This window comes from Mesocricetus auratus, unplaced genomic scaffold (assembly GCF_017639785.1).
Source record: "Mesocricetus auratus isolate SY011 unplaced genomic scaffold, BCM_Maur_2.0 Super-Scaffold_100676, whole genome shotgun sequence".
Taxonomy (NCBI): domain Eukaryota; kingdom Metazoa; phylum Chordata; class Mammalia; order Rodentia; family Cricetidae; genus Mesocricetus; species Mesocricetus auratus.
The window spans coordinates 186,238,379-186,257,032 of NW_024429266.1; the positions used below are offsets into that span (position 1 = coordinate 186,238,379).

General features: G+C 47.5%; 1 protein-coding gene across 4 annotated transcripts in view; it reads left to right on the forward strand.

The window, feature by feature from the left end:
• The first annotated feature begins 337 nt into the window (after positions 1 to 337).
• The window catches only part of Tspan11 (tetraspanin 11), a 61,793-nt gene continuing 43,476 nt past the window's right edge, over positions 338 to 18,654 (forward strand). The window contains exons 1-2 of one of the 4 annotated variants that reach the window (XM_040738365.1): positions 338 to 803; positions 16,329 to 16,438. The gene's annotated coding sequence lies outside the window, so the exon portion shown is untranslated. The remainder of the gene's footprint in view (positions 804 to 16,328; positions 16,439 to 18,654) is intronic. The other 3 variants (XM_040738364.1, XM_040738366.1, XM_013123597.3) reach the window with 3 other exon arrangements.

Here is an 18,654-nt window from a genome sequence, read left to right on the forward strand (position 1 = left end):
TCACTGTACCCTCACTCTGTGGGCCAGAACAAACCCTTCCTAAGTTGCCCTTGCCAGGTATTTTGACACAGCAAAATGGAAAATATCTAAGAAGCAGCAAGCCTTGCTCACTGAGGTCAAGGTTGGCCGACTACGGGTTGTCTGGTAAATCACACAGGGAGCTCGCCCACTGCTGGGCAGCTGGGCTCAGCAGCTTCAGCCACTGGCAAAGACTGGGCCTTTGCTGTCTGCCCTTCCATTGTGTTCCAGTCTAGGAAGGGGTGTGGCTTTTCTAAGGTTCCAAGGAGGGTGAAAAGGATGGGGGCTTTGAGAGATGGCTCTGGTGTCTCGGGAGTGAGGGAAGGAGTGGGAGGCTTGTCTCTACACCCCCCATGGAGCCCCTCTCGGGTTCACTTCTTCCTGAATCTCTCCCACTTCAGGAGGACCAATCTGAGTCTGAGCCAGGCTTACAGAGTGAGTGGGTGGGACAAGGATGGAGGGCCAGCCGCCTCTCCTCCTCCGCCGCCCCGCCCCCCTCCGCACAAGTTTCTCGGGGCCACTTCTGCACGACTGCCGGGACCAAGAGCTGCGTGTGCTCTGAATTGGGGGGAGGAGGAAGGGGGCAGTGAGTTCCAAACAAAGAGCAGCCGGGTCCCTGCCCGCCCCGGGCCTGTGGGCGCGTCCCCGCTGCTGGCCGGTCAGTCTGCGCGAGAGGGGCGCCAGCCGGAGAGACAGGGAGCGCGGGGTGGACAGGACAGCCACAGGCAACGATCCCGGCTCCTGATCCCTAGCTACGTCCAGCCCGTCCAGCCCGTTGTGGCCCGGTAAGTGCAGGTGGGGGTGGCGGTGGCGGTGGCGGGGGACATGCGCGCTGCTGGTGGGACTGACACCAAGTGCCAGGAGGCTGTCCTGGCAGGGCGCCCCAACTCAGTGCCCGTCTCCAGCAGCACCCCAGAGGGGCTCGGTGGGCAGAGAAGTTGCCCTTGAGCGAGGGTGAGACAGGATCCCATGGGGGGACCCGGGTAGGGTGCTTGAGTGAGTGTTGCACTATGCTCAGCAGAAGGGGGTGGGGGCGATCGGTACTACTCTAAATGTCCGCCTTGCCTTTCTGCTCAGGGCTCCTGTTAACTTCTCGCTGGGCCTCTGAGAGCCTGGACCACGCAGCACGCCCCGTACAGAACTGTCCCTCTGGAAAATGTCCCCCTCTTTGTTCGCCCTAAATGGCGGGGGCTGCCTCTTGTTTGTTAGAGGAGGCAAGGCTGCAGGACCCCATGAAAAGCAGGGTCTGCTAACTGCTGGCAGCTGCCGAGTCCAGGACACTGGGGGATTGTTCCCAGGCAGTCTGTCTTCACAGACGGGGCTGTCCACAGGCCCCAGGGCCCCGCTGTGCATTAGTGGAATCGGAGTTCTGCAGGCCTGTCACCTGTGTGCTGATTCCTCTGTCTGCAGCTGACCGCCTCCTAGGCTAAGGCAAAGGGAGAAGATTCTGGGATGTACCAGCTTCCTGTGTATTATACAGTGCTCACGTGGAGACCTAGCTGGAAAGTAGAGGAGGGGAGGACTGGTTGGCACCTTAACTTGGTCGAGACCTCAGAGTGCACAGGAAGAAGCGACCAGAGACGGCAACAAGTGACACATACTGGGACAGGAGGTTAGAAGGGACATCAAAAAAGAGACAACTTCTAGAACATTCCTAAGTGTACTCCAGAGCACAGGGTGGTGATAGAGGGGTCAGGAGAGAATAAGGATAGTATGGAACCAGATTAGATGGTCTGTGTTTAATTTATGAATCATTATGGAAACAGCTGGTGGGTTTAGAGCAGAACTTAGTAGGGAATTTAGCTGCCATGACTGTGTCTTGGCACTGTTTCTCAGAAAGACTGTCAGAGTTTCTTGGCTTATGGTGCACAGTGGGGCCAGTACCATGGTCTTATTTGTCTTCTAGATAGTTGGAAGAACAATGCAGGGGATGCCTGGGGCGGGGTTTTAGGCAAGGGGATAGGAAAGCCCTGGTGGTCTGTAGTTACTTGCTCTGTGGTAGGAAAGGGAGCTGTTACACTCAGCACCAGAGGGGTGTCTGTCTGTCTGGAGTCTGTGTCTGGACTCTCAGTTGGAAATGTGGAAACTATAGACAGGCTTCCCACAGTTTCTGTGTAAACGTCTTCGGCAGCACAACAAAGAAACTGGCTTTGAAAGTCTTCAAACACCGTGGGAGCCTTCCTTCCTCAGAAAGCAAACCCCAGGAGAACATGGGTGATCTGATCTGATATCTTGCTTTGGGCTGTAGGGGGCCCTACAGTTTGCTCTCCAGAAAGTAGGAGGTGAAGAAGTTGTTTCCCAAGGACACAGGTTTTGGGGCATTCCCTGCAGAATTCTGCCTTTTGTGGAACAGGGATTTCAGAACCAAGTCCTGTCCTGGGCCAGGGTAAGGAGGAGGGAGGGTTTCAGCTCAGCACTGATACACAGACAGCACCCAACAGCAAAACATAGTGAGGTGGCTTGTGGCCCTTGGATGTCACCTCTTCACATGTGGTAACTATTTAGTTAATGTTTGTGAAATGAAGGAACCCTGGGTACAGGGGCCTAGAAACCCAGAGTTAAGCATTGTCTGGGTGCCTAGGAAAAGTCACTTTCAGTCTGTGGGTCTGTTCTCATTGGCCAGCATCAGGTTATCACCAGTGTCATTCTGACCTTGGCTCCTGTGTCAACCAGCTCCTTGAGGCCTTGCTTGGTCTCCCGATTGAAATAGGGCAGTTCACAGCTAGACGCCAGTACCCCAACGTGTCCCACTGACAGCAATCGCCACATTCTAAACTTACCTTTGCTGTCTGCTGTAGAGGAGAAAGCAGGTCCTGTTCTCTGCTGCCTCCCAGTTCCTAGAGTGTCGTAGTAGTATTAGGTTCTGTGTGTTTAGGTAAGTGAATCATGTTTTCCTATCCGTACCTGTGGGTGGGGGAGGCAAGCCTTAGACAGAGCACAAACAGTCCAGAGTTGAAATTATGTTATGTGTCAGCTCCCAGGTAGGATTTTTCTTTGAAAACGAAGTCCTCCCACACAAACTAGAAAACCGCTGGACCAGAGACATACAGGCATGTTCCCAATTCCATGTTGAAACATACTATTAAAACTAGACATTAATGGCTATTTAGCTTTCACAGAGGGTCTACGTGGCAACACAGTCCCTCCCCCACAGAGTGTGTTCATCAAGTGTCTACCATGAGCCTTGAACTTCCTAGCTCTAAGGAATCTATGAAGATACAGCTGCTTCCCTCTAAGTACTGGTCACTGATATTTAACTTCACTTGCAGGAAGAGATGAGCAGGCACACACACACACACACAGCCACAACTGGGGCACAGAGAGGCAGGCCTTGGTCATAGTGTCTCTTCACAGCAATAGAACAATAACTAAGGCACTGCCTACTCCTCAAGCACACCTGTGGGGGCTTCCAATAGCCTCATCCTACCTCTCTTGAAGGCTGTGATCTACAGGAACTCAGAGCATTACAGAGGACTCTGGAAGTGTAAGGCAAACCTCTCTGGCAAATCCCTGCTATGTTCTGAAGCAGTGGGCAGGCTCCCTTCTTGGCAAGGCAATGGGATGACCGTTCAGGGTTCTCAACCCTATATGACCAACGTGGAGTTCTTTCTTCCTCTGTCAACATGGACTTCATGTTTTAAAAGATCTCTGTTAATCAATTTTTAATACACACAAGATACTTGTTTCTCTAGTTTAATAAAAACTTAAAAGAGCCAATACCTGGTGATTTTGTTTTACTGTTTGTTCTCTTTTCTCTGTTATGGCATTTTCATTTGAAACAATCAGTTTAAGCCATTCACTAAGAGGGCAGGCTCAAGGACATTTAAAGAGAAGCAAAGCAAATGGGCAGAAATTGTCCAGTATGTCTGGGGCTTGCAAAAATGAAGAAAATTATGTCAAACTGTGTAGTTGCTTTTTTATATAAATACACAGAGACTTATTTTTACCTGTGCATGCCTGGCTTTAGCTTGGCTTGTTTCTGGCAAGCTTTTCTAATTTAAGTTATCCAGTTTCTCTTTAACTACATTTAGTCTGTGGGAATTTTACTGATAATATAAAGTATTTTTGTATTTTTCTTTCCTTCTTATGCTTTGGCTGACTGGCTGACTGTGTGGCTGGCCCTGGCATCCTCCTATGCTTCTCCTTTTCTTTCTCCTCCCTCTTCTCTTTTCCCTAGGTTTCTCCTCCTGTTTATTCTTTCTTCCTGCCAGCTCCACCTATCCTTTCTCCTGTCAAGCTATTGGCCATTCAGCTCTTTATTAGACCAATCAGTTGTTTTAGACAGGCAAAGTAACACAGCTTCACAGAGTTAAACAGATGCAACAACAACAACAAAATGTAACACATCTTTGCATCATTAAACAAATATTCCACAGCATAAACAAATGTAACACATCTTAAACTAATACTCCACAATAAGACTGTGAAACCCATCTGGCATGTAAGGGTCTCTATTTCTCTGAGTGTTCTTGAAATATTGCGGTGAGGCTTCTCTCTCAGAGCTTCCTCTAATGAGGGAGCTTCGGTCTCCCTGCACTTGAAGACCACTGTCCCCTTCCCTGGCTTTGAACTTGTGTCACTCAGCATCACTTAGAAATGGGATTGGATGATTGATTCTTTTAGCCCTATCAAGTATCACAAAGCTTGGCTCAAAGAGTAGGTATCCACTAAATGCTCATAGCATGGACATTTCAAGAAGAACGCCAACCATTGAAGATATGCTTTTGGAAGAGTTTTTCCACCAGTCAGAACCAGTTATATAATTTGAGGGAGCTAGTACAGCATGGCAACACAGATGTCCACTCCCTTGTGCAGGAGAAACCAATCAAAGCACAGAAGTGGAAAGCCTTTCCTTTCTTCCTTCTCTCTCTTGGCTCATCATGTTCCTGTTTCCTAATACTAAACGACACTGAGTAAAGAAAGATGGATTTTAAGTGACCAGTATAACTTTTGCCGCCAACCTTTCTACTATGCAATGTCCACTTAAAAGGCAAACACTGAAGCATTTGAGTTGTGTGTGGAATCACCCAAATCCCATGGTTCAGAGGTCATAGGTGTGTTACCCAAGCAACAATGCTTGAAGCCAATTCAACTGTAGTTCCCATCCTTCTACAGACACAGTTGGTAGCAGCACTCAGCCTTCTGCTCCTGGGGAGGAAGGAAGGGCTGAGGAGAGCTATGGATATATCAGACATTGTCTTCTCACCCACTGTGCCAGCTTCATTTGTGGTGTAAATGGCTGGCTCTTGCAGGAAGCAGTACATAGGAAGACAGGGCACAGTAACTTGCTTCTCAGGATGCTGCCCTTGACATGTACATTGGAAGCAGTTTCTGGTTCCAGCACTGAGTCTCAGAACTACCCGACCTTTTCTCTATTGTATGCGAAACACCTCATCTTAGATGGACTCTTGGAATTCTGGTCACACAGGCAGCTATGAATGATGCGCCCACATGGAACAGCAGGGAGGAGTGGATGTGTGCAAATATGTCCCTTTGTCACATTTATGTTCCACGGCATCACTGGATGTCACTTAAAAAAACACAAGTTTCAAGATAATATTGTTAAGCATCAACTAAACAAACACTGTCTTTGTAGGGCTATGATGATTATACGTGTAATAAATGATTTCTTTTCTGTCAAAGGCAGGTAGCCTACCAAGCATTAGTATTACCTAAATATCTCTCATCTTGTAAGATGCCTATTTGCCCAACTTCTGGACACACATTTCCCCTTCAAGCTCCTACCAATGGGATGTGACACAGACCACCTTCGTTAGTGTCTTAGTGTGGGCTTCATTGCTGCGAAGGGACACCATGACCACAGCAACTCTTATGAAGGAAAACATTTCATTGAGGCTGGCTTACTATTCAGAGGTTTAGTCCATTATCATCATGGCAGGAAGCATAGATAGCATGCATGCAGACATGCTGTTGGAGAAGGAGCTGAGAGTTCTACATCTTGATCCACAGGCAGCAGAAGTAAATGCCATAACAAGGCCTAGCTTGAGCACCTGAGACCTCAAAGCCAGCCAGGAGTGGCACAGTTCCTCCAACAAAGCCACACCTACTCCAACAAGCTCCCACTTCCTAATAGTGCCACTCCCTATTCAACCAAACATTCAAACACGAGTCTATGGGGGCCATTCCTATTCAAACCACCACAGATAGGAAGAAAAGACTAAATAAAGAAATACACAAACGAAGTGAGAGTAACCCAGCAAGTCAATTTCTTTTTGTAAAAAGAGCCTGCTATGACCCAAACTAGGCTAGTATGCATACATGGTCAAGATGCCCTGTGTTTTCATTCAGTAATAAGGATACTCATGTACATCCTCATATAAATGACTCATAAGCTACATTGCTGAAGGATGGGGAGTCAGGAATATGTCCTTCCCATGGAGGGAGGAGAATGGAAACTCTCTACCAGTGGTCAGATCTCTTACTTCCCAGCATTCACTACACGTGTGAATTATTTCAGGGGAGTTCAGAAGTTGTATTTGAAGCTCAGCATTGAGCAATAAGTACCTCCCACAAGTTAGTAAACGAAAAGATAAAAGGGGACTTTTCCTCACCTGGGACTTGCAGGTAACTTCGTAAACCTTAGAAACAGTGGGCAGTGACGAGGCAAGGATGGGGGGGGGTTACACATGTTCAGGAGACCAATTTAGGCAACAGCCAGGGTGTTCTGAAGACATATGTTTTGCTTTGGGGCGGAGTTGGGGTGACAGTGTGATTGCAGAGAAAAGTTGGATTTCTTTTAAAATGACAAGTATCTATGTGCTTGGCTCATCTGTAAGGGGATTCGAATACTCTTCTTAGGCGTTATCAAGTCCCTAGGAAATATGTTTCCAATGGCTTGAGATGGAACACCTGTGGTATGCTTACCAGGAGCCATAGCAGTGTCCACGCTTGCCTCAATGAATCACATCATCTTACCCCATAATTGTTAATCTAAGTATTTCTCTTACTGGAGAAAAGTTTCCGGGCTTCTTTAAATCTTGCTGAATGTTGATGGACAAATATTGTAACTGTGTTCTTACTTGATAACTGTTCTGTTATATATAATTTGACTATGTTAAAGTTAAGACCTTTCTTTTTGTTTAGACAGAAGAGAGGAGATGATGGGGAAGTCCTGTGTACATGTCAATAAAGCACTGCTGACCAATAGGAAAGCAAGATAGGTGGGACTAGGAGTCCAGGAGGACTCTGGGTAGGAGAAACACAGGGAGTCAAGATGTAACCGCCACAGGGGTAAGAAGCCCGGAAACTTTTCTCCAGTAAGAGAAATACTTAGATTAACAATTATGGGGTAAATACTTAAGTCAGAGCTAGCCAGTAAGAAACAAGCAAGGCCAACGGCTTCATAATTAATACAGCATCTTGTGTGTTATTTGGGGACTACAACGTGGCAGAGCCCAGGCGACAGAAAAAACCATAGTGGTTGACAAGGAAAAGGCTTCTCTCTACAGGAGCCCCTTCTTGCTGTGCTGAAACTGGGTAACTCTGGGTCTGGTAAACTTTGATGAGGTGTTAACACCTGCCTGAAGGGGTTGGGTAGACATCAGGGAACACCTGCTTAGGTGCAAACTCTGCCCTTGAGGGTATGGTGCAGAAACAATTGGAATGGCGCCCAACAGCTGCCACGGTGTGGTTACGTGGACTCAGAGCTCAAGTCCCCAAGAGCCAATCCATTCAGTGCCCTCTGCTGAGGACAGGGTCCAGAAAGCTGTGGCAACAGTGTGGGTCCAATCCAGGAGCTGCATTTGGGAAAGGGAAGTGAGCCAGCACCCATCCTCAGCCCACTGTTGCTGGGGTCCGAGCTGAGGGCTGAACACAGGGAGTAATTGTCCAGAAGCTGGACAAGGCATGGCTTCCCAGAAGTGTCCTGAAAGCAAGATGCAACAGACCATAGGACGTAGGATGCTGTGGATATGAACTAGTCAAACTAAGGAAATCACAGACAGGAAGCAGAGTAGAGGATTCCAAAGACATGGGAGGGGCAAAGGAGGGAGTGCCTCAAGGTACAGGGTTTCCATCTTGGGTTATGAGAAGGTTCTAGAAATGTAAGAGGACGAGAGCTACACAACATTGTGAATGTATTTAATGCCATTGGATAGTATGTGTTAAAATAGTTACTGTGGTAAATTTAATGTTGTGTGGATTTTATCACAATGAAAATAGGTGAGGTGGGTGTGGCTGGGGTCCAGAGACACCAGCAGCCGCTGAACCATCTGTAAAATGAAGGGCTCCTCAGGCGACCTCATAAGTCCCCTTCAGTTCATGCTGTGCCCGGGGTCATTTTAACCTTGGGCAACTGTGCAGTGATAATGCTCATTAAAAAATTAAAAGGCACGATCTCAGAGTCCTAGAGCTGAGGTTGTGTTGTGGTTTCAGGGTTAGGGCAAGTGGGGGTCAGAGGTTGGCTTCTCATCCTAAGTTTCCTCCACTTCCCTGGTGGGATCAACACAGGCAGGGGCCAGCCTGGGACAGCTGCTAGGGGCTGATGTGGTTGCACTAGGCTGGGTTGGACAGCTCATGGTAGGCTCTCTGCTATGTGTAGCAGAGCCGCAGGACACCTAATGCTTAATGGTCTCTTCAGATAACTGTATTTTCAGAATTCATTTAAATGAATGCTCATTCCCTACCCCTGGACTCTGATAGCCACTTGAGTTTATTTAACTTAACCTCCAAAGTGGTGGCTATAATCCTACCCCTGGACCCGAGGAGACAGACCCCCATTGCTTATGAAATCCAGGTCAGAGCCTTGAACCTGGTATGCACTCTTGTCCAGCCCATTTTCCTATAAATCATCACCAAAGTTCCCTCTTCAGCTTCCCTGCAAGTACATGTTGGCCTTGAACTTCTTGCACTCTGCTAATGTGAGACCACTCTGCCGGTTGCCCAGCTCTGAGTGTTTGGAGGCCAGAGACCTTCTCATTAATTCTTTTCGATCTGTACCTCCTAGCACATGTGCACACATATGGGAACCTTAGACATCTGGTGAATTAATAGTCTAATTATCTAACCTTGGGAGAAGCAGATATATAAATAACTTCCTTGTGCTAAGTGAGGAGAGGCCTGAGGCAGGGCAGTGAAAGGAACAGAATGGGATGGATTCCCAAGATGGCCGCTGAGGAGAATGGGAAGGGAGGCACTGGGACCATGAAGGGGAGGGATGGCAGGTAGTTGAAGGGTCCCTTCTGAGAGGACATCTGAGGGATAGAGGGGTGGCAGGGAAAACCAATGACTCTATTTTGAATGTATTGTGGCCCTGGGTAAGCCTGGATATCAGCAGATTCTGACAGCTGTTCCTAAATTTCCCCAAACAGAAATGCATTTAGCCGTGGTTCTGGAAGGCAGGAAGTTCAAGAGTATGGTGATGGCTCCTGGAGGGGGCCTTTATGTCCTCTCAAGTCACTGACACAAGGGTTAGAGGAGATGAGGAACAGTGATCAAGAGGAAGCCCAATCTCATTTCCTAACAAATCCACAGGAGACAATTAGCCCACCCTGTGGGAACGCCATTAATGGGCTCTCGTCTGGTCCTCCTTCTCTGCTGTCCTGAGGACTAAGCTTCTAATGCATGAGCATTCAGACCATCTTCAAACCATGGTAATTAAGGCTCATTGGAGACACACAAGAAGACTCAGAAGAAACCATGATCATGAAACCAGTGAGGCCATCTCTTAGTCACTGTTCTGTTGCTGTGCAGAGACACCATGACCAAGGTGACTCATAAGAAGAAGCATTTAACTGGAGGCTCGCTTACAGTTCTGGAGGCTTAGTCTGTTGTCATCATGGCAGGTAGCATGAAGACAGGCACTGTAGCAGTATCTGAGACCTGTACATCTGATGTAAGCGTTACCACACAGCAAAGTCCACCCCCAGAGACATATTTCCTCCAACACACTCACACCTACTTCAACAGGGCCACACCTCCTAATTCTTCTAATTTTTCTCAAATAGTGCCACTCCCTAATGACTAAGCATTCAAATGCAGGGTCCCGTGGGGGCCATTCTTATTCAGCCCACCACAGGTCATACCAGTGATCACCAGGGAGGGTGTCTCAGAAGGAAGGTGTAGTTGGGTTTCTGGCTCAGTGGCTTAAACAGCAAGTTCAGCTTTCATCCCCAACACACATGAGAGAAAGGGATGGGGAAGGAAGGGGTGGCCGTGTTTCACTTTCATCAGACAAGACCGAAAAGCTACTTCCTTGACCATTAGAAGTGACTCTGGGAATCATGGAGTGGTAGACATCAGATAGCAGTGAGTTCAGAAGGTCTGGATGAAGGCATGACCTCCAACCTCAATGGTGAAGGAGGATTGATTCTCATTGTCAGCATGGCTGGGTTTAGAATCACCTGGGAGGCACACATCTGGGTGTGGCTTTGAGGGTGTTTCCAGACAAACTTAACTGCTGAGGGAGGATCCACCCAAACATGGGCAGCACCATCCAATCCATCCAATGGGCTGAAGTCCTGAACTGAATAAAGATGAAAGGAGGGGGAAGCCCCCTCTCTCTCTCTCTCTCTCTCTCTGGCTCGCTCGCTCTCACTCTGTGTGTGTGTGTGTGTGTGTGTGTGTGTGTCTGCCTGCCTGTCTGTCTGTCTCTCTGTGTCTGTGTGTCTGTCTGTCTGTCTGTCTGGTTTGTGGATACACTGTGACCAACCACCTCCTACTCCTGTCACCATGTCTAAGTTGCTTTTGTCAGACATTTTGTCATAGCAACAGGAAAAGTGACACCTCATCAAACACTATAGAGAAGCAAGGCCTGGGAACACATGGGAGACTTGAGATACAGGGAACATATCAACTAGACACAACTTTGAACCTTATACCTGAACTCACACCATTGCTGTCATTATTTCTAATGGAGGTCTAGTCCTCACATCTAGAGGCAGAGCTACAGTAGAATTTCATGTCTTCTTTTTGAGCGAGACATTAACTAGAGAAGACTGGCTCCAAGAGATGCAATCCAGTAAGAAAAAGAAAAAAATGATGAACTTCTGAACCAGAACCCAGCAAGGCAATAGCTTGAAAATAAAGAATCATCTCCCGTGTAGCAGTCCAGGATGGGTAGGCAGTTCCCCTGCATAGTCGTTCTGAATCCAGGATCACACGGTCTCGTTTCTCTACCTGTCATGCAAAGGACACTGTGTGTGCCCAGACCAGCTGCACCAGCTAGACACAAGTGTTCACTGCCCCCCTCAAGACTTTATGAATGAGATTTCTAGGGAAGGGTCCACCTCCAGGTATAGACAGTGGTGTCAGTTGTGTGGCTTTTACAGTTCTGGGGTGTCTTAATTAGGGTTTCTATTGTTGTGAAGAGATACCATGACCAAGGCAATTCTTATAAAGGAAAAAAATTAACTGAGGTGGCTTGCTCACAGTTCAGAGACTTAGTCCATTATCATCACGGTGTGGAGCATGGTGGCTGGGAGTGTGGTGGCATGCAGGCAGACATGGTCTGCAACACTGGGCATGGCTTGAGCATATATGAAATCTCAAAGCCCACCTCCACAGTGACGAACTTCCCCCACACCTATTTCAACAAGGCCACACCTCCTAATAGTGACACTCCCTTTGGGGGGCATTTTCTTTCACACTACCACATAGAGACAGAGCCTCAGGTCTCTCTGTATTTCTGCCACCACCCAGACAACTCTAAAATGGTCTTAAATCTGAGAGCTACTGTGCTCTCCTCTCCTCCCTTTGTCTGGACAGTTCAAACTGGATTTCAGGGCTATATGTGTTCCAGCTCTTAGGAAGAAAGGTTATAAAGTGCCTAGCCATTGAGTGCATGGAGTATATTTTGTATATGTTACTTTCACATCCAAATATCAGAAAAAAACTGAGAGAAACAACTTAGGGAGATGTGGTAGTTTGAATGAAAATGGCCCCCTAGGCTCTAAGAGACTGACACTATTAGGAGGTATGGTCTTATGGGAAAACAAGTGTCACTTGGGGGGTGGACTTTGAGGTTTCAGAGGCCCAAGCCAGGCCCAGTGACACTCTCTCTTCTATTACCTTCCAACCCAGTGTAGAGCTCTCACTTCTTACCTTTCCAGCACCATGTCTACCTGGGCACTGCCGTGATGATAATGGACCAAACCTCTGAACTGTAAGCCAGCCCCAATTAAATGTTTTTCTTATAAGAGTTGCTGTCATCATGGTGTCTGCTCACAGCAATAGAAACCCTAACTAAGACAGGAAGAAAGATATTTTTCTAAGAGCTCCGGTCCATCGTGAGGGGCTGGGGGGGGCACAGCAGAGAAAATCCGCTGTGGCTGCAGGAGTGAGCAGCAGATGTTCACATCATAGCAGACCAGGAAAGAGAGAGTGATTTGGGAAGCCAAGAAGACTTACTCCAAGGACCTGCCCCTAGTGACCTATCCTCAGCTAGTCACCATTTCCTAAAGGTTAAACAACTGCCCAAAACAGCCACCAGTTGGGGACCAAGCATTCAAACTGTGAGCCTCTGATGGACATTTAAGATTCAGACCACGGCTTACATCCACACTCACCACCTCCAGATCTTTGAGCTTGGAGTGCTGTGGTTGGGCGGCTATACACCCATCACAATGGGAGAAGGGGAGAGCAATTCTAGAAGACCATGGGAAGCCTAGGCTACCTTATGGTTCAAAGGAAGTTTTGTGTCACCACCATCTCTGGAAGAAGACGACTACTTACCAGCCTCAGTTTGAAGGGATCTGTGGTCTTTTCTTTTCACCTTTCTGTTGTTTGTTTGTTTTGTCAAATACAGCAACCCCAGCTGTCTTCCAGTCTTTCCTGAGATTGCACAGTCCAAGTCTTAGACTCCTTCCACCCATTATGCATCACATTGCCTAGCCTCTGCTTAGCAATTTCCAGTAAAAGTCAGAAGAAGGGCACCTGTGTTTAGCAGGAAATGATGGGTAATACGGAGCAATGCTGGCTAATTGAAAATGAGAGATAGAAGGAAAGGTGGGAAGCTTATTGATTTCACAGCTGTAAGGACCTCACACTGCACAATTCCACAAGTAGCCATGCGCATGAACCAAGAGGTAGCTGTCTCTTCCCAGAGTTGGATAATAGGGCTGTGGGATCTGTCTCACTCCCACTCCCTTGATGAGCCCAACACCCAGAGCTCTTGGGTCTTCCTGTAGTCGGTGCTCATCACCTTACAGACCTGGTCTGAGGGCTTGACTAAAGGGTCTCCAAGTTCCCAGATTCAAGATCCAACAAGGGAATGTATGGGAATTCTCTCCTCTAAGCCTGAGGCCTCAAACCTGAGAACCCATAGCTTCGATGTCACCCAGACTTGATTCTGAGTCTACCATGCACATAAAATGGAAGCTGTGGCCCAGTAACACTCACTGACACAATGCAGAAGACCCCCAGCCTGGGAAGCTGCAGTCCTGTGCCTGATACTGGAGGGCTCAGGATTCTGGACCCCTGGCCAGGCAGTCTGCATGGCTTCTCAGGCCCTCAATTCCCTAGTCTACACACTAAAGAAACCACACATCCATGAGCTGAAGGTAGGATGGCCTACTTTCCTTGGATTTGGTATTTATGGACATCCTGAGCTGTTGTAGGTTCCATGAGCACAGTATATCTCTAGCCTTGGGATATAGAAGGGAAAGGAAGGAAGGGGAGGGACGTAGAAGACAGAAAGGGAGCCCTTTGTGTTATCCATGTGAGTGCCCCTGGTGATAAGCCTTCAGGGTCCTAAGCTTCCCCAGCTTTTGCTGTAGATACAGCTTAAGGGCTATAACAAAGGCCAGATAGAGAAGGTTCAGGAACTGAGGCAGGGGGATGACTGTACATCCATTTTCAAGGTCTGTCAGATGCCTGGCTCCAGCCAGGGATCCTCTGTGGTCTGACTCACTCAGGAAGCACTGTTCATTCTTATGATGCTCTCATTTGTGGAATGGGAAATGCCCTGTTCCCAAGGGGGGGGGAGTGTCAAAATCAGTTTAAAATGGCTGTCTACTTTGATGTGTGGTGGACAGAAGTCTGAATTTCTCATTTGAGGATAAAACTGAGAGGAGAAAGAGGATGTTGTGGGAAGGGCAGAGAACACCCAAGGGGGAGGCAGGAGTGCCCAGAGCCAGCCTGGGTGAGGCTGTCCCAGGAAGTCCAAGCCGCACACGGCTAACTATGCAGGCATCCCCATTGTGTACAACACAGGCACGGAACACAGAAGCCACATACAAGGTGTACTCCCTGCCCCTCCACAACCTTCAGCTCCACTTCCCTGGAAATCTGAGGCAGAGGACAGCGAACTATCCGAGTACTCTCAAGAAGTTTGATAGCTTTCTGGAGACTCCTCCATGGATCTATCCAATGATCTCATCATTCCTCCCACACCGACTGATGCCCACACATCCTGTACCCTGTTCGATGCTCTCAGAACCCAGAACTCAGTTCCAGTTTCAACCATAAATAATAGGAGTTGAGGGCTGCAACTTGGATTTCACTAAAGGGGCTTGATGACCATGGATTTCAGGGCAATACACAACTGGAGAAACCCATTGAGGCGGACAGGATGGAATAGGAAGATACAGAGGCTTGGGGAGTAAAGAACATTGCAGACAGATGGCCTGACACAGTGGTGATGAGCCTGCACTTAGCATCCACCAGGACATTTTTAAGTGAACTGTGGCGCCAGCGCCACAAGCAACTCCAAGGTATCAGGAAAAGAGAGACAAGACATCCATTTGTTTGTACTAAGAGAATGCATGTGCTGCCTTTATTGCCAGGAGAGTGTGTGTGTGTGTGTTCATTGCAAGTGCTAAGAGGTCTCTCCCTTGTAGGAGGAAGGAGCTTTTTATACAGGTTTACAGCACAGTGGAAAAAACCCCAGGTAGAAGAGATCGTTGTTTTCCTCCTACTAAATGTTGATGTCAGAGGGTCAAGGCCAGGGCAGTAAGCCAGGACTAGAAAACAGAAAGCACTTGGACTGGAAAACAAGTTGCACTTGTAGGCTGACCAGCAACTCACAGAGACCCCATGGGGCTGGGGCCCAACATCTCCCCCCTTCTTTATATATAAATTAGTACCTATCTCAGGTGACTAGGATGTTAATGTCAATCTTAGTATACAAAAACAAACATTTATAAACAATATTTGGGAATGTGGGCGTCGTTCTTTTCAAGCTACTTCCTGCTGTTAAGGGGCGCTGAAATACCATGGGGATCATGACAAAAAAACAAAACAAAACCCAGAACCCTGTTGAAGTTCTTGTTTTTGTGGTCTGTAAGGCTGCATCATCTCAGCTGTTTTAGGTGTTGGATCACCTGGGCCACTGCTTCAGGTGGTCTTGCTTCATCAAACCATACTAGTCTGGAAGGAACCCACAGCTTTTTATGTTCTGTGGAAACAAAAGCAGAAATTCTTTTCCCAAGTAACCTGTCCTTATATTTAAATTTAGAAGTCAAAGCATTTTCAAAACATGCAAGTTGGATTAATTTAGCAATATTAATAATCAATTGTCTTTTAGCAGTTTTTTCCTTTCTCAGCAATTAAACAATTTAAAAACACCACAACTGTACACAGTATCCAGACTCTCTGTGTATTTTTCATTCTGTATACTTTTATCTTTTCCTTTTCTTTTCCTTAATACCAGTACCTCCTTTATTAACCGTTACCAATTTTCAATTCACCCACTTTTAATCCATCCTCCAACTGAGGGCAATCTCTCAGGTTCCCCTTTCTTTCCTGACCTTGGTGTCAGGCGAAGGCCTGGAGATTTAATCCAATCCACCCTCCAACCGAGGGTGATCTCTCAGGGTCCCCTTACTTTCCTGACCTTTGTCAGGTGAAGGCCTGGAGATTTAATCCAATCCACCCCCCCAACTGAGGGCGATCTCTCAGGGTCCCCTTACTTTCCTGACCTTGGTGTCAGGCAAAGGCCTGGAGATTTAACCCAATCCACCCCCCCCCAACTGAGGGCGATCTCTCAGGGTCCCCTTACTTTCCTGACCTTGGTGTCAGGCGAAGGCCTGGAGATTTAATCCAATCCACCCCCCCCCCAACTGAGGGCAATCTCTCAGGGTCCCCTTACTTTCCTGACCTTGGTGTCAGGCGAAGGCCTGGAGATTTAATCCAATCCACCCTCCAACCTAGGGTGATCTCTCAAGTTCCCCTTTCTTTCCTGACCTTTGTGTCAGGCAAAGGCCTGGAGATTTAATCCAATCTACCCTCCAACTGAGGGCAATCTCTCAGGGTCCCTTTACTTTCCCAACCTTTGTCGGGCGAAGGCCTGGAGATTTAATCCAATTAATTTTACTGTTAGAAGTTGAGGTACCTGTTTTTAATTTTTTTTCCAGTCTCTCCTTTTCCAGGCTTTTATCTGGCCAATCTTTTCCAGTCTTTTCAAGTCTCTCTGGATCTCAGTGGCACCTCCAATTGCTGCGCCAGCACCACAAGCAACTCCAAGGTATCAGGAAAAGAGAGACAAGACGTCCATTTGTTTGTACTAAGAGAATGCATGTGCTGCCTTTATTGCCAGGAGAGTGTGTGTGTGTGTGTCTTCATTGCAAGTGCTAAGAGGTCTCTCCCTTGTAGGAGGGAGGAGCTTTTTATACAGGTTTACAGCACAGTAGAAGAGATCGTTGTTTTCCTCCTACTAAATGTTGATGTCAGAGGGTCAAGGCCAGGGCAGTAAGCCAGGACTAGAAAACAGAAAGCACTTGGACTGGAAAACAAGTTGCACTTGTAGGCTGACCAGCAACTCACAGAGACCCCATGGGGCCGGGGCCCAACAGTGAACAGAACATCACTAATAATTACAATGGCAAGACAATAGGTACCGACTGGCATGGTCCCAGACACAATAGGTGTAAACAGGGATGTTGTGTGAGCACACAGGAACATGCCACCTGCTAAAACTGCCTGACCACCCTTAGCTTACTGACTGTGTGACCTCTGTATAACCTCTGTGCCCTTTTCTGCATCTGTGGCAGGAGTTGGTTCTGAGGTGTATCTCATGGGGTGTCTGTGACCCTTAGAGAGATTTACTTATGAAATACTTAGAGTCACTGTGGTGTGTGTGTGTGTGTGTGTGTGTGTGTGACAGCCATGACTGTTGCTGGCACCTCCATCTGGGATGCAGAAATGGTCTGAGATGACCATGTGGACAAAGGACTTGAAAAGGACACCTCGCCTGACTCAGTAAGGGAGGTCGTCCTTACAGTTCAATACACAGGGAAGCTGCAGCTTGGCATCACAGAAAAAGTTAGACACAAGATTGGGACCGGAATCCGGGTCTCCTTAAGTCTGCCTTCCTGAAGTCACAGAGTTGGGGAAGGTGACATAATCACCAAAACAGACATTGCCATCTGTAAAGGGAAACGTTTTCCTTGAGAGAAAGCCTTCCCGCCAGCCTGGTTCTAGAGCCGCATCAGTCCCAAATAAACACACAGGAGGCTATATTAATTATGAAGCTGTTGGCCTTGCTTGTTTCTTACTGGCTAGCTCTGACTTAAGTAATTACCCCATAATTGTTAATGTATTTCTCTTACCGGAGAATAGTTCCGGGCTTCCTACCCCATGGCGTTACATCTTGACTCTCGTGTTTCCCCTTCCCAGAGTCCTCCTGGACTCCTAGTCCCACTTATCTAGATTCCTATTGGCCAGCAGTGCTTTATTGACACAGGACTTCCCCAACAGCCATCTGGACTTGATGGCCTCATGCCCACTATGATGGCTGAGGTCATATGGGTAATCCTCCTGGAGCCCTGGCTGCAGGTTGCACAGTCTGCCCTTCAGCACCTGTGATGGGAACCTCTGAAACCATGAGCTAAATTAAGCTTTCCTCCTTTAAGTTTACTTGTCTCTGGCATTTTGTCACAGGGACAGTAAATTAACACACCACCCACTTTCCACTCTCCTTCAAGGAGAAAGGCCTTTGAGCTCAGGGTTCAAGGATCCCTTGAACGTTTCAGTGTACAGAGCTCTTGCAAATTCACCAGCCCATTTGAGCTACCCAAAGGAGACAGAACTGTCCCAGCATCACCTCCAATTTGCAAAGCAGGTAGCTGAGGCCTGGAGGTAATCTGGTTTGTCAAAGATCACAGTGCTGGGTGACAACTTGTGTTCACACCCAATGATTAGTGCTGCTGTTGTGTGTGTTTATTCACTGACTCTTGTCATATGTGTGGGAAGTCCCCGTTTCAAAGACCAGGCTGAATTTTTTAAAAGGAAAGAAAAAAGTCAAAACCAACAAACAGAACCTGATGAGTGAGCATGTGTGCATGTGTGTGTGTGTGTGTGTGTGTGTGTGTGTGTGTGTGTGTGTGTGTGTGTGTTTGCATGTGGAACCAGATCGGAGCACATAGCTAAGGACAGGGCAGAGGGTGGACTCCTGAATATAATGCATGTTGATGTTGTAAATGAGACCAAAAGCAGGAAAAAAAAGTCCCATCCTGTACTTATAAAAACATCGCTCAGGAAAGAAAATCTAGGAATTCTTACTGCCAAGATCTTATTTCAGGGTCCACCTCCAGCATCATCCGCAGGACTCTATAGTTAGCCATCAACCCTTAGCATGATGCAAACAGTGGCCCACATCCATCTACGTGTGTGCAGCGCAGTAGCTGACACCAACATGCTGACGAACTGGGACATGCACACACGTACATGCACTCTCTCTCG